Raw genomic sequence first — 17086 nt, forward strand, 5'->3', positions numbered from 1 at the left:
CTGAACTAATGTTGGATTTCATGTCCCACACCCAAAGAACTACAGTGAGAGGCAAGTCAAGAATCTAGACTTAACTCCAAAGGCTAATCACCATTATCTTTTATTGTGTCTTTCTTAAGATTTCTACATCTTAAGCGTTTCTTTTACAGAGTCTTTTTAACTCATTATACAGCCAACAAAACCAAACTCCAGATTTTGAACAAGTGCACAAAATAATACAGATGAAGAATTACAGTCCCTTTAGGGACTTTGATAATCATTACTTGTGTGAGGCATACATTATGTTTTTAGCTACACAGGTAGAATCATACGTATGAATTTACTGTCTTGTACTACCACTGTATTGGAACATGAATTCAAAGACATTGTTGTGGTAGTCGAAATATCATCAGTATGCAAAGGAAACTTGTAATATACTTTAAAGACTAAGGTACTATAAAATCCATTTACATACACTGCAACTTGTAATCAGCTTTCATAATGTTTACTTTGGCAGTCAGTGGAAAATATCATGCTATTTGGTGGGCTATACATTGTTTTGATGAGTAATTCTTAAGATAACATCTTCCAACCAGGACTGCTCTAAGAATCATTCAGGTAAGATTTTAAAAAATGTGGAGGTCTGCAAAGGTCAAGCAAAAATTGAGATCCTCGGTGTACAAATGCTTAGCCCCTCTAATGAATTATTGTTTTGAGAAGCCACAGTAGCTTAATAGCATGTAAAATTGCCAGCATGAGTCAAAAGGTGCAATTGTTCTGACCTCTGCCACTTCCTCTCTGGAGGGAAAACTCAGGGGACAGGCAGAAATACTATTGTATTACATCCAATACTAGATAAGCCTCAATCTTGTTGTTCTACATACTCAGTCAATTCAGAATCAGGGTATAGCACTCTTGTGTGTTATATAATTGGATTTTTCTGCAGTTCTGCTAAATATTTAATTCTGAGATCGTGGCTCAGAGCAGCTTCAAAATAACCTTGTAATCTCCCTCCTTGAAGGTTATGAGAAGTGTTTAAATTCCTCAACACGTAGCTATGCTATTTACATGCAGCCCTAAAACCTCTCCAACTTTTTCAGTCTGTAAGCACAGCATGAAAATGGAATCTGATGAAGATCATCAAAGTAACAAAGAGGGAAACATAACAGCAGAAAGGTCATCTGGAAAGCATACTATGCTTCATTGTCTCAACCATGCATGCTTTTCTCAGAATAATGAAAGATTAAAATTGACATTCACTATTGATTATAGAGGTATTCAAAGTATCAAAGAGGTAGTATCAGACACTGCACATTTATTTCTAGAATGGAGAGTGGCCCATTCTATTTATGATTAATCTGAAATAATAACAGCTAACATACCAAAAGAAATAAACTTGCCAAATCCCATGACTACCAGTCTGAAAACATATCATAGAATCATGGAGTTAGAAGAGACCTCATTGGCCATCCAGTCCAACCCCTTGCCAAGAAGCAGGAATATTGCATTCAAATCACCCCTGACAGATGGCCATCCAGCCTCTGTTTAAAAGCTTCCAAGGAAGGAGCCTCCACCACACTCCGGGGCAGAGATTTCCACTGCTGAACAATTCTCACAGTCAGGAAGTTCTTCCTCATGTTCAGATGGAATCTCCTTTCTTGTAGTTTGAAGCCATTGTTCCTTGTCCTAGTCTCTATGGAAGCAGTAAACAACCTTGCTCCCTCCTTCCTGTGGCTTCCTCTCACATATTTATACATGGCTATCATATCTAAGGAGCAATACTAAAAGAATGTAATGTACAGGTGGTCTTTTCATCCCTCCTCCCTGTTGTAAGACACGGACCCACAAGAGCCAGAAAAATAGTACAGGTCAATGACTGGCTTAGAAAATGGTGTCAGGAGGAACGCTTTGGCTTCCTCGACCATGGCCTGCTATTCCAGGAGGATGGCCTACTGGCAAGGGATGGGGTGCATCTCACACAAGTAGGAAAACACTTTTTTGCTCACAGACTCGCAAACCTCATTAGACGCACTTTAAACTAGGTCCACCGGGGGAGGGGGACAACAGCCTTGCGAACGCTACTTTACCCATAATGTCTGGGAATCGCCAGAAGGCTAAACGGAGGGCTGCACAAACACAACAAGGACCACGTACCAAAAGCACAATAATCCCAATTAAACAGCTCAAGGGAAGATCCCAGGGGCTCACATGTCTTTACACTAATGCACAGAGCATGGGAAATAAACAAGACGAACTCCAGCTTCTAGCACAACACCACAAATATGATATCATAGCCATCACTGAAACCTGGTGGGATGACTCCTATCGCTGGAATGTAGATATCGAGGGGTATAACCTCTTTCACAGAAACCGAACAAAGGGGAGAGGAGGCGGAGTAGCCTTATATGTCAAAAACTCTTATGCTGCAGAAGAAATTCAAGACAGCAATCTGGGAAACCAGCTTGAAATCATCTGGATAAGAATCAAGGGAACTGGGACTCAAAAAGATGTCGTTGTAGGCATCTACTACAGACCCCCAAGCCAGGAGGAAGATCTTGATGAAGTCTTCTGCCAACAGTTGACCAAACAGGCACAGAAAAGAGATGTAGTAGTCATGGGCGATTTCAACTATCCCGATATTTGCTGGAAAACAAACTCGGCCAAGAGTACAAGGTCCAACAAATTTCTCGCTTGCCTTGCAGACAATTTCATGGTCCAGAAGGTAGAAGAGGCAACAAGGGGATTGGCTACTCTTGATCTCATCCTAACAAATGTGGAGGACCTGATCGATGCGGTCGAAGTGGTAGGATCCTTAGGGGCAAGTGACCATGTGCTCCTGCAATTTGAGGTACAAAGGAAGGCCGAAACTAAGACAAGTCAAACCCGCATTTTGGACTTTAGGAGAGCTGATTTCCAAAAAATGAAGGAAACGCTGAGCAGCATTCCGTGGACACAGATACTAAAAGACAAGGGAGCTACGGATGGATGGGAACTTCTCAAGAGTGAAATACTCAAGGCGCAATTGCAAACCGTGCCAACAAAGAGAAAAAATAGGACAAGTGCAAAGAGGCCAGAATGGATGTCCAAAGAACTTCTAACTGTGCTAAGACACAAAAGAGACATGCACAAGAAGTGGAAAAAGGGAGAAATCACCAAAGAAGAATTCAAACAAATAGCCAACACCTGTAGGGAAAAGGTCCGCAAAGCTAAAGCAAAAAACGAGCTCAGACTTGCCAGGGACATTAAAAACAATAAAAAGGGCTTCTATTCTTATGTCAGTAGAAAAAGGAAAAACAAGGAGGCGATAGGACCTCTTCGAGGAGAAGATGGGGCAATGCTGACAGGGGATAGGGAAAAGGCAGAACTACTTAATGCCTTCTTTGCCTCGGTCTTCTCACAAAAAGAGAGTCTTCAACCTCAGCAAGATGGAGTGGATGAGGGATTGGAGGACATCCAACCCCAAATTGGGAAAGAAGTCGTCCAGGAATACCTGGCCGCTCTTAATGAGTTCAAGTCCCCAGGGCCAGATCAACTACACCCAAGAGTACTGAAGGAACTAGCGGAAGTCATTTCGGAACCATTGGCAACCATCTTTGAGAGTTCTTGGAGAACGGGAGAAGTTCCAGCAGATTGGAGGAGGGCCAATGTGGTCCCAATCTTCAAGAAGGGAAAAAAGGATGACCCAAACAACTACCGTCCGGTCAGCCTCACGTCGATACCAGGCAAGATTCTGGAAAAGATTGTTAAGGAAGCGGTCTGCAAACACTTAGAAACAAATGCAGTCATCGCTAATAGTCAACATGGATTTATCAAAAACAAGTCATGCCAGACTAATCTGATCTCTTTCTTCGATAGAGCTACAAGCTGGGTAGATGCGGGGAATGCCGTGGATGTAGCGTACCTGGATTTCAGTAAGGCCTTCGACAAGGTCCCCCATGACCTTCTGGCAAGGAAACTAGTCCAATGTGGGCTAGGCAAAACTACGGTGAGGTGGATCTGTAATTGGTTAAGTGGACGAACACAGAGAGTGCTCACTAATGCTTCCTCTTCATCTTGGAAAGAAGTGACGAGCGGAGTGCCGCAGGGTTCCGTCCTGGGCCCGGTCCTGTTCAACATCTTTATTAATGACTTAGATGAAGGGCTAGAAGGCATGATCATCAAGTTTGCAGACGACACCAAATTGGGAGGGATAGCCAATAGTCCAGAGGACAGGAGCAGAATTCAAAACGATCTTGACAGATTAGAGAGATGGGCCAAAACTAACAAAATGAAGTTCAACAGTGACAAATGCAAGATACTCCACTTTGGCAGAAAAAATGAGATGCAAAGATACAGAATGGGGGACGCCTGGCTCGAGAGCAGTACGTGTGAAAAAGATCTTGGAGTCCTCGTGGACAACAAGTTAAACATGAGCCAACAATGTGATGTGGCGGCAAAAAAAGCCAATGGGATTTTGGCCTGCATCAATAGGAGCATAGTGTCTAGATCTAAGGAAGTAATGCTACCCCTCTATTCTGCTTTGGTTAGACCACATCTGGAATATTGTGTCCAATTCTGGGCACCACAATTCAAGAGAGATATTGACAAGCTGGAAAGTGTCCAGAGGAGGGCGACTAAAATGATCAAGGGTCTGGAGAACAAGCCCTATGAGGAGCGGCTTAGGGAACTGGGCATGTTTAGCCTGAAGAAGAGAAGGCTGAGAGGAGATATGATAGCCATGTATAAATATGTGAGAGGAAGCCACAGGGAGGAGGGAGCAAGCTTGTTTTCTGCTTCCTTGGAGACTAGGACACGGAACAATGGCTTCAAACTACAAGAAAGGAGATTCCATCTGAACATTAGGAAGAACTTCCTGACTGTGAGAGCCGTTCAGCAGTGGAACTCTCTGCCCCGGAGTGTGGTGGAGGCTCCTTCCTTGGAAGCTTTTAAACAGAGGCTGGATGGCCATCTGTCAGGGGTGATTTGAATGCAATATTCCTGCTTCTTGGCAGGGGGTTGGACTGGATGGCCCATGAGGTCTCTTCCAACTCTTTGATTCTATGATTCTATGATTCTATGATCTCCTCTCATCCTTCTCTTCTTCAGGCTAAACATGCCCAGCTCCTTAAGCTGCTCCTCATAGGGCTTGTTCTCCAGACCCTTGATCATTTTAGTCGCCCTCTTCTGGACACATTCCAGCTTGTCAATATCTCTCTTGAATTGTTGTGCCCAGAATTGGACACAATATTCCAAGCGTGGTCTAACCAAAGCAGAATAGAGGGGTAGCATTACTTCCCTAGACCTAGACACTATGCTCCTATTGATGCAGGCCAAAATGTAATTGGCTTTTTTTGCCGCCACATCACATTGTTGGCTCATATTCTATTAAAGTTTTACATTTGCTGTTCTGTTCTACCCCACAGTGTGGCCCAGTAAAAAGTCCTATTTTGAATAATTTTTTTGTATGAGAAGTATCAAACTCCCAGAACAATCTAGTGTGTGTGTGTGTGTGTGTGTGTGTGTAGGTAGCCTGGTGACAGACAATTTGCCAGGGGAAAAGGTTTAACAAGAGCAGTAGACTGATGGGTTTCAGGTAGCACCTCAGAATCAACAGTTTTCAGAGATCACTGTGTATCCCCCCCAGTTTCTGAGCAGAGATCACCTTCCAATGTAGACTCACAGTGTTCTAACAATAAGTCTGAATGAGTTCATTGAGACTTACTCTCAGGTTAATGTGTAGAAGAATGCAGTCATCCCTATATTCATGTATGACTAATGGCAACAGCTTTCTACACTGAATGCAGCTTAAGATTTTATAATTCTATCAACAAGAGATGTCATGCTTTCTTTCTCTGAAACTATTTTTAACAGACTACTTTCCCCTGAGGAAAATACATTAAGCTCTAAGATTGTGACAATATTTTTCATATTCTTTCCACATAACTCAACCTATTGCCCTTCATCAAGACTGCAAGCTCTAGCAGCACTCAAAAGCAATTCAGTTTTCCTCGATATCAATAAGGATATTTCACAGAAGCAGTTATGTGAGTACAAGTACAGAAAATGAAAAAATGTGTTGGGAAAAATGAAGAAATGTATTACCCCATGGCAGGCAAACATTTTCCTTTTCTTTCCTACTCAGTCATTCCATTCTCAAGAAAACTGGAAAACAAATGTGGAATCCAGAAGCTCAGAAACATCATTCTCTAACAACTGACTCCAAAGGCACCTTGAAAAGAGCATGCACAGAACTCAAAGCAAGAAAACCAGAGATGCACAACTCTTCAAGGAAGCAATTCTTCCAGTCTTATCAATATGCCATATTGTGATTGGCAGCTGTTGAAAATATGTCATTAGGGAAGTATAATCATCATAGGTTTTAGAGAGAAATTCAAAGGGACTATCTAAGATTCAAAACAACCATGAAAGAGAGTCAGGACCTTGGTCAGCTCCTTCAAAGTTCTAAGGGGGAACCAGAGGAAAGTAAACATGTTACTGACTAGGACACTACTAGCTGCTAAGACTGTGAGTTCAGGGGTGCTATTTTTTTATGTGGATTATTTTGCTTCTGGTACTTTCCATTACCACTTCCAGCTGGGGGAATACAAATACTTTTAAAGCTGTGATGGAAAAAAAAGAAAGTGAGGAAGAGAGTACCAAAATAGGCAGTGCTAGGCCAGCCACTTTGCACCTTAGCACTGTGTTACTCAATTGAAGCATCAGGACAGAGTTAGGAGGTATAGGTGTGTGCGTGTGGGTGGGTGTGTGGATGGATGGATAGATAGACAAATAGAATAAGGTGATGCCCTATTGGCATCTTGGGTCATTTATTCACTCTACCTACTTGCAGCAATGGTATTACAGCACAGCAAGAAAAAGGTACCCACAATGATTCAAAGCAGTAAGTGACTTAGGTACTAGAACCAGATGTCAATTGAGTTTTGCACATGTTAATTAAATGTGATTAATTAATCAAAAGACATGTTGTTACTTAATTAAACATACACAATGAATTCACAACTCTAGTTCTTTCTAAATTGATTTACTGTTTTCTTCAGCATTCTTGAGTTCTTATGATGTTAAGCTGCCATGATGTTCTGTCTTCCATATGCTTACTAAAGAAAAAGGATCCCTTTCCTTTCCATTTGACCACCCTTGGTAAAATGCTTATTTTTCCATGGGACAAACTTTTCTGAGTCAAATACATTTTCATCCTAGTGCTAAGGGAAGTCAACTTCCTGCAGACTAATTATATGGATTTGTAACTTATAGGTAAGTCTCAGTGTACATTATCTGATTTACAAAATTTCAATGGTAAAACACTTCTCAAGAAAAAAGAATAAATGCCTGCCTGCCTACAACATGTTGCCCTCTCACAATGACTGTGCCATTGAGAAAGGCAAAACAATGAGGAAGGTAAGGTGAATTAGAGCCCTACATGTGACAGACTGGGTGCTCTGGGTGTCTTTTAGCTGCTTAGGATGCAGGAGTAGAGAGAGAGGGGGAGGGGGCACAACTGAAGTCCTAGCATTGCCAGAAAGAAGGATTTGCTTTTGGCAGCTTAGAATAAATGGTGAGTTTAGAGGGAAATGGAATCTTGGAAATTTTGGAGTAGCTGTTTCAGTGAGAGAGTCATCAAACAGATAACAGAAACAATATCAAAAGTTATAATTCGACTAATCTGGCTGTAGTAAAATGATGCAGAACCTTGCAGCATCTTAAACAAAGGGTCAACATGTGCATTGGATGATAACGTTGCATAGAAAGCAAGGGTTATTGCTAACTACTTATATGGCAAATTGGAAAACTAGCCCTCAAAAGATGTGAAAACAGGCAGAATAAGACAGAATGGCATTCCAATTCCATAGCTTAGAAGTACCTTCCATGTATCTGATAACTAATCCTGGGGACAATAAACTGATCAAGAAGATTTTCCCATTGTATATGTGCTTATTGCAAGATCCACCACTGTAAAAGGGTACATTTAAATGATTCAAGTGTTTCAAGCCTAAAGCTGTTGAATGAAAAGACATCTCTTTCCTAGCATCATAATGCTAGGGATTCTTCCTTCACCCCAAAATGCAATTCTTCTCTTCCTTGCTACCCCATGGTAGCATGAAGATCATCTCTGGAGCAGTGATATTCTTAGATTTAAATTTCTTCAATTCAATCATCAGATGAGTATGATTTTTAAAGTAAAGGATCAGGAGGCAGTCTGGAGTTTCAGAGCTTAGCATAATTATTTCATGAAGGTTACCTTGCAACCTTCCAAGGTAGGTCAATTACACCATAGATAAAACTGAGAAGAGTTCTCCCAAGGCTACCTACTTCACTCCTTCTATGAATACTTTAAAAACTTAGTCTGAATCACGGGGGAGGCTCTCACACTCTTGTGTGTATTTTTCCATCAAAAAGAAAGACCAAGGAAAATAAAGACAGAGAAAGAGAGATGTTTAGGGCTCTTGATGGAATTCGTGACTCAGTAGAGAAATTTCATGAGGGGAGAATCACTCCTTCCCTCGAGCACACAATTTATAGCATGAACTTTTAAAACACAGCCTTGAAAAGCAAACAGGGGCAAGCCAGTCTACGTTTAGAAGGCCAAAAATTATATTAGCTTTGTAAATGGAAGAATACATAGAAAGAACATTTAAAGGTGACCTGCAAAATGCTACTTTTTCTATTAAAGAACTTTTTATAGGTTTACTGACAAAGCAGCTTACTTCTTAACTGGTGTCAATGTCAAACCAAATGTTGTCAGTTCTTTGCAATTATACAAGATAGATGAATACGTTTTGAGAAATGTCGTATATTTTAAAAAAGAAATGGGAAAGGTTGTCCCTAGTCTCTAGAAAAGGCAAAGACTGTAATGTGCACATAACTCACAAGGGGATCATATATGTAAAGCAGAATAATCAGTTCCGTGGGAAATTGGGACCTTTGCCCAGGATGGGAACATGACTGGGATGTGGGAAGAGCTGAGCCCGGGATCTGCAAATCCCCAAGGTCTGCTCAGAGACCTTTTTTACAAGCCCAGATGACAAGAGAATATTGACAAATATTTCACAAATGGAAAAAAACGTAAGAAGAGGTAACTGCCTTTTAAAATTCATTTTTGTTTTTTGAAAATGTTTTTATTAAGTTTCAACAAAAAAAACATACAACATCAAAAAGGACAAAGAATTTAGCACCATAACATCGCAATGTATTGAAACAGCTGTGGATCCAGGCAGGAGGCAGACTGCATTGGATAATACAGAACGTTTGATGAGCCAAGGTTGGATAAGTGAGACTCTACTGAAGTTACACACTATTCCTATAAATTCTCTCTTCATATTTTATTTTTTGATAGAAAACTTCTATCCTTCCTGTTTTAAGACCTATTCTTTAAAATATTTCTCCACTTTCTCCCACTCTTTCTGCACCTTGTTTAGAGAGTTCCTCTTCATAATCTATCTATCTATCTATCTATCTATCTATCTATCTATCTATCTATCTATCTATGCTCTGTGCATAATGAGTACCTTAAAAACAAAAGAACTAATGAATGAAATCACACCAAATTTGGCAACAAAATGTCTCACAACACAAGGAGTGACCATCACTCTTAAAAATATGATTTTTTCATTTGGAGGTTGTAGCTGGGATTTATAGTTCACCTATAATTAAAGAAAATTCTGAACTCCACCAACGATGGAATTGAACTAAACCCGGCACACAGGACTCCCATGACCAACAGAAACCACTAGAAGGGTTTAGTGGGCATTGACCTTGAATTTTGGAGTTGTAGTTCACCTACATCTAGAAAGCAATGTGGACTCAAACAATAATGGATCTGGACCAAACTTGGCACAAATACTCAATATACCCAAATATAAACACAGATGGAGTTTGCGGGACATAGACCTTGACATTTTGGACTTGTAGTTACTGGGATTTAGAGTTCACCTACAATCAAGGAGCATTCTGAACCCCACCAACGACAGAATTGGGGCAAACTTCCCACACAGAACCCTCATGACCAACAGAAAAGACTGTGTTTTCTGGTGGTCTTTGGTAACCCTTCTGATACCCCCTCACAACCTCCACCTGGGGTCCCAAACCCCAGGTTGAGAAATGCTGCCTTAAGTCCATCCAGTCCAATTCCCTTCACCAGGGCACAAAAACATAACGCCCTTCTTACAAAGAGCCATCAAGCCATTCTCACGCACACACATATATGTATATGACAGATGCAGTATCAAAGATTTGAAAGAGGCCCCTAAAGAAGGACAGTGATACGTTGCATGTTCCAGAGTAGGCAAACCAGACAATCTCCACATCAACACTGACAAAAAAACGGCAAGAAATACTGTTTACCCACAAGCATAAAGAAATTACATATATTAGAAACCAACACTTTCTCATTACTTTATTTTCCAGATCACCAGACTGGGCCACAGCAACGCGTGGCAGGGGATCGCTAGTCCTAAATAATTTGTTAATTTCCACTGCTTCTCTTAATTTCAGTTGCCTGTCATGGATGGAAGGCACTTCAATTTCATTTTTTTTAATTTAATGTGTATGCCCTTTTTCTCAAAGTTGGACCCAAGCAAGCATTTGCTCACTTTCATCTGTTCCCACTGCAGCCCTCCTCATCCTCTGTCATGTTGTTTGCTTCACTTTTTTCTTCTTCCCCTCACTCCACTTCTTTCCCTGATGATAAAATGTAAATTATAAACTCTTGGAAAAGAGACACTTTTATTTATTATCCTATACAGTGGTTCTCAACCTGTGGATCCCCAGATATTTTGGCCTTCAACTCCCAGAAATCCTGGTAAACTGTCTGGGATTTCTGGGAGTTGTAGGACAAAGCACCTGGGGAACCACAGGTTGAGAACCATTGCTCCATAACAGGCCATGCCCATTATTCTGCTTGTGAGCTGGAGCAGCTATGGTGTCCACAGTTGTCAAAAGTTTCCTAAATCTATGGAGGCACTCAGTTCTTCATATTCAGTGAAGTTAAAGATGTGGATATGCACCTAAACCCCATATCTTACATGTCTCTACACACTTGGAAACTTATCAATTCTTATTTGGATATTTAACATGAAGAAGCTGGTTGATCAATCACATGAGCTCTGTAAATGGATGGAACAGAGGTACAAGCCTTTGCATCTTAGACTAGTGGTTCTCAACCTGTGGGTCCCCAGGTGTTTTGGCCTGCAACTCCCAGAAATCCCAGCCAGTTTACCAGCTGGGAGTTGGGGGCCAGAACATCTGGGGACCCAGAAGTTGAGAACCACTGATCTTAGACACAAGGACAGATGTGTGCTGGTGAGTCCATGAATACAATAAAGTCATTCTTTCATATTTTCAGATTACCTATTAATAGATTTGTCTATTTGTGGATTGATGTACTGGACATGGCCTTCATTGCTGTTCTCCACTTTCACAGTGGTACTCTACTCCTGACCACCACAAATACAAAAAGCCAACAGCACACTACTCTGTGCATATCATAACTCTCCCCACCCTCACCCCTAAAAAAAAAGAATAGCCTATCGGGGTCAAACTATTCTTTGTGAATTTTCAGCACTTTGATCAAAGACAAAAAGAGCATTGGGGAAACAAACTCTGGATGAAAATGGCTTGATAATTATTTTAGGTAGATCCCTTTTAATTAAAAACTGAATTTACAAAGTGTGTCTACTTCAGTGTAGCAATGCCCTTAGATGAGAAAAATCCTAGTTTGTATTCTACATTATATTTGGACTTTCTCCTTGGTCCTCTGGTAAGCATCCATCACTTTCATTAGCTATATTCAAATGATGCCTCACATAACAGCTGAACTGGAAATGGAATTAGCTGTGCTCTAAGCTTAGTACCATATTACGTTTAGTATGCTGACTTGAGTCTTATTCATTAGGCTAAATTATTCTCCTTTCTGAAGTCGTAGCATCTCTTGGACACACTCCCAAAATAACTTTAGATGGCCAATTACATCCAGAAGCATTTTTTTCTCAGTAATGCAAATAATAAGACAGACAGAGTGCTTTCCAACACTCTTGAATGCTGACTCCTCTTGTTTTCAGAATTCACAATTATATTAACTGCTTGTTTGGCAACCAACTGTTGACACCTTGGTTTTCAACACTAGCCTCTCCCTTCCTCTACATTCTACTTCTTTATCACATTTGACTTCTTTAACACCAGCAATACATCTAAAGAGGTTATCTTTGGTTATTCTTCTAGCCTTACAAATGGTCCTCTTTCCAGGTCTGCCTTCTTTAACTCAGGAACAGCATGGCTATGATACATACTCTATCTCATCTTTTGACAGAAGGGGGCTAAAAGGGAAAGGAGAGAGGAAGGAAAACAAAGGCAAACATAACAAGGAAAGAATATTGCAAAATGCAGTTATTTTCATGTTACATATTCCTCATGGTGCTTTGCTTCTCATGAAGGTAATAACCAGGTTGCAGACCTCATTGTGTAGTCTGACTACACTTCTTCCTCCAATTGGATTACAGATTGCATCACGGTGAACCTTCCCAAATGTATTCCTTGAATCAGCAGTAATGTTTTGTGAGACAACAGCTGAGAGACCAAAAAGAAGTAGAACTGTCTACCTTCATGCTCCCCATTGTTGCCTGCCCTTCTAGAGCATGGATTCATTTTAAAAAATAGCAATTACTGATCCTCTTCTGTGCTGATATCCTCCACCTCAAATATGAGCAAGCATTCACACATGTACATAATCTTCTGCTTCTGCATCTTTCCTGTCATGGGAGGAGAAGGAGGTAAAAACAAGATTCTTTTTTCTGAATGTGAAAGGGGTGCTGGAGATACTGCCATGTTACTCTTCTCCTCTCTTTCTTATTCTAAGACAACAGGAAAAGGGAAGGACACTTCCTGATGGTTGAGGAGATGGTCCTTCCCTAGACCACCCTGCATGCCTGCCTTGTATTCTGATGGAAATTTGTATTTTGTTCATTACCTGAGATGTCTAGTGTTACATACCACCTAGAATTGGACCCTGAGGAAAATACAATTTACATGAACTGAATCTGTTAATCACCAGCTTGCCCCATAACAATTTTGCAGATACAAAAAGCAAATGACAACATATTTCAGTATTTTAAATATCTTCACTCACAACTCCCACAGCTGCACTGTCGTGGAAGCATTACAGAACATCCAAGACAATCACACCAGAGGTCATTTATTATCATATGACATTTGTGTTGGGAAATGCAGCCACAAGGTTTCTCAGTGAAGTACATGCAGTATGTAACAATGTCTTGCTTATTTCAAGGTCAAAGCATTGCTCTCTCTTCAGGAGGAGGCCACAGTACCCCAAGGGAAGGCCATCTGTGAGGTTCTGAAAACAAGTATTATCTGTACAACATGAAACAACAGTTTATGGCATTCCATACGGCTTGTACAAAACCTAATCATTCCTGCCAGTTGGAAAATAAGAACTGGTAGAAATGGCTTCCAGCTAAAAGCTTTTTGAAATGGAAATGTTTGGATTCCTAGGTTTATTGTGACATTTTAGCATATTTATTAGGAGAGGTGAGTTCTTCCATGAGTTTTTCAATAGTTTGTGTTTTTGCTTTATTCCAGAGATTTATACCCTTGAGAAGCAACACAAAAATTCACTGGCTTCACACATGGTAACAACATAACATTACCCTGCAGGTTCTGTGAAAAAGCTGAGGGTCTAATTTCAGTTACAAATATAACCTTTAAGATTGCACAGAAATGAGAGCAATAAATAAATGCATGCAAACTAAAAAATATAGGCAAGCTTAAATAATAGGTTTGCCAATTCTCAGAGTGTGACTTGATATTTCAAGGTTTTATTTGCTCAGGGGTCCCCTCAGAAGAGGTCCAGGCCATGCACACAAGTTACTTTTCAGTTTGATGCAGTGGTGTTTTTGTATTAACTTCACTCCCTTGTCCATTCATATTCCAGTCTTGACTTGTCAAAGAAAGCCAGTCTGCATTCAATGACTTCCACTAAACTTCATGTAAAATCCCTTTCCTAAACTGTATGCTGCAAGAAAAATACTGCTATGGTCCACACAGTCTCAATCTCTCATTGCAAATAGAAATAAAGGGAGGGATATTTTCCTATCCCTAGCTTTGCTGCATAGAAATCCCTTAATTCCTGTAACCAATGCTGAAGAAAGGTGACTAGAAGGAATACATATAATTGGCCTATGCTGCTTGAAGGTTCCCAGGGAAGCCACAGGGAGTGGTGTGTCCAAGCCCTCACCTTGCTCATGGAGGTAGTCAGCTGGGTATTTTTTTAAGGGCACACTAAGCAACTTCCCACCAGGGCTGGTGTATGCAAAGTAAGCAACGCTGACACCGCCCTGCATGGTCAGAGTTCCCCAGAGTCTTTCCCATGCAGCTGCCAAAACACAACTTCCTACCTTTTTTAATGAATTTTTTTTATTTTCACAAACTTATTGCAGAGATTACATTTTTGATCAAGATCAAGTAGAATACAATGGTATTATTACCTCCCCTCACTCCCCCGTAAATCTACACATATGTGTACACATAAACCTTCCTCCTCATCATGAAGTTTAGTTGGGAGAAATTCTTTTGCAACTATAAAAAAACTCAGCTACTTCTGCAGCTTAAAAAGTCAGGTGATGACTAGTTATTTATCATACTCAATGACATGTTCACTATGTCAATGGTTCCCGACCCTTGCTCCTCCAGGAGTTTTGAACTTCAGCTCTCACAATTCCTAACAGCTGGTAAGATGACGGATTTTTGAGAGTTGAAGTCCAAAACACCTGGAGGACCAAAAGTTGGGAACCACTGTGCTATGCCAAACAGGATTGTGTGGTCATGTACCAGAGCTTTGTGAATTTGTTTGCTCATCTTTTCCTTCTGGAAAGCTACTGCTAGCATGAGAAGTAACCAACAAAATCTGGAGAAAGGAGAGAAACTCCAACTTTATGCTGTCCCATTTACTCAAATAAAACTGCATAAGACAATTAAAAAATAATCCTATGCATACTTACGTAAAAGGGCATTTTATTGCAGTGATTCCAAAACTCAAGTCCTCCATGCATTTTGGACTTTAATTCCAAAAAGCCTTGGCAGCCTTGGCCAATGATCAGGAATTCTGGGAAGTAAGTCTAAAAAAATTCGAAAACCAGAGTTTGGGAAACACTTTGTTATTGCACTTGGTAGGTCTTACTTCTGTGTAGACACACCATGATTAAATAATTATTAAGCTGGCTTCCTTTTTTATTAAAAAGGGGACCTGTCTTTCTAAGGGCATCAATTCCTAATTCAGCCATTATCCTTGGATAAATGTGGGTGCCTGGCAACTATCTAAAGGGCAAAACAGTCGGAGATAAAGGAGGTGATTGGTTAAGGAGCGCTTATGTCATAAAGGCATTGCTTTCTTGTACTTACAACCTCTTGTACTTACAACCTTACAGCTGGCATTTTTTCAAAGAAATTGCTATGTTGATTTGTCATTACATAAAAAAAGGGAAAAAAAGCAGGGAGAGGAATGTAGCAGAAGCTTTGAAACAGACTTATATTTGTGTGATCTTTCATGGATATCAATCATCTTCTTCAGATGCCCTGATAAAATGATATAAATGACACAGACTTTAAAGCATAATTGCAGAGTTGCTGGATGAAGACAGAGTATGACAGGATACAGAAATACATGAATGGTGATCCTGACCATCAATCTTCAAAAAACTGTTCAAGATGCTGTTGGTCTTTCAAATGCCTGGTGGCAGCCCTTCAAGTAGCCTGGATGGATGAAAACAGCAAATCTCTTTACCAGAAGTCAGTTCTCTTCTCAACACCATTATATGTGTGTGTGTGTGTGTGTGTGTGTGTGTGTGTCATTAAGAAGAGCCAGCATGGCATCGTGGTTTGAGTGTTGAACTAGGACAGCATAAGAGATCACAGTTTGAATCCCTGATCAGCCAATGGAAACCCACTGGGTGAACTTGAGAAAGTCACACTCTCTAAGCCTCAGAGGGCAAAGGCAACCACCCTCTGAACAAATTTTGCCAAGAAAGCTGCTTGACAGGGTCGCCATAAATTAGAAAAGACTCAAAAGCATAAAACAACAAGATCACTCCAGGAACAGGAATCAGGTACCACTGTACCAGATGGAATAATGAATGGAAAGAGGCAGAGGACTAAGATAAACAATTATTATAGAAAGTAGTGGGAAAAGAGAAGTGTGGAAAGTGCAGAACAAAACCGGCCAGGAAAGGATGTAGTATCACAGCCATACCTTTATGCCATTTTAACAGAGAGTATCAATTTTTTTCAGAACACTAAAAAGACACATCTTCTAAGGACCTTGTTTTTCAGGAAGCCTTAGTCTGTTAATCTTTCCATCTGTCTCATTTCCATTGATGTTATACATGCTTCTAACAACTGCCAATGTTCTAATGGGGAATCTTTAGCCTACTACAACTATCAGGCCATTCAGTATAGCCTGTGGGAAGGAACCATAGAAGCTGTGAACTCAAAGATGCAGAGAGGTAAATGTTTCCCACTCCTGGTGTATACAATCTGTTCTGAACAGCAATGACAAGAATTGCAATTGCTTTGTGGTATGAAGCGAACAAAACCTGAGGATTTTTAATGCCTATGCTGGTTCTCCCTTTTACTTTCCTTCTAAAAGCATCAGTGTTAAATGCAGATTAGACACTTGTATTATTCTTTGACTCTCCCTGCTTTTTCCAACCCACTGCTGGGATCTACATAAGAGGTATGAAGCAGGAGGTAGTTGATGGACAACAAGAGTTTGTGCATAAGATGTGTTTTTTCCACCTCATCTATTCTTCCTATGGTACTGAGGAATTTTAAGGTAACATTTTAAACACAGAGATGTCTTTTTCCACTATGTTAGTCAGTTAAAAAGCCACCTTTGTGGGCAATAGCAGGAAGGGGAGCCAGGTTTCTCAACTCTGGGCTATTGGAAAATTGCAAAAGCAAAGCAGTAGAATTTCTTGGGAAGGAGAAAGGCCATAGACTCCAATCTTGTGCTAAAAATCCTTCCTAACCACAAGCAAATCACTCCTGAATTTTGTGTTTGAGAGGCACAAGGTGTCTGAAGTTAACCAGAGAATAGAGAGAGCAC

The 17086-nt window shown here is 40.5% G+C and overlaps 1 protein-coding gene across 23 annotated transcripts in view; it reads right to left on the reverse strand.

The window, feature by feature from the left end:
• KCNMA1 (potassium calcium-activated channel subfamily M alpha 1) overlaps positions 1–17086 on the reverse strand; it is a 571036-nt gene that overhangs the window by 385972 nt on the left and 167978 nt on the right. The window lies entirely within an intron of this gene.

Source organism: Anolis sagrei, chromosome 3 (genome assembly GCF_037176765.1).
Source record: "Anolis sagrei isolate rAnoSag1 chromosome 3, rAnoSag1.mat, whole genome shotgun sequence".
Classification (NCBI taxonomy): Eukaryota; Metazoa; Chordata; class Lepidosauria; order Squamata; family Dactyloidae; genus Anolis; species Anolis sagrei.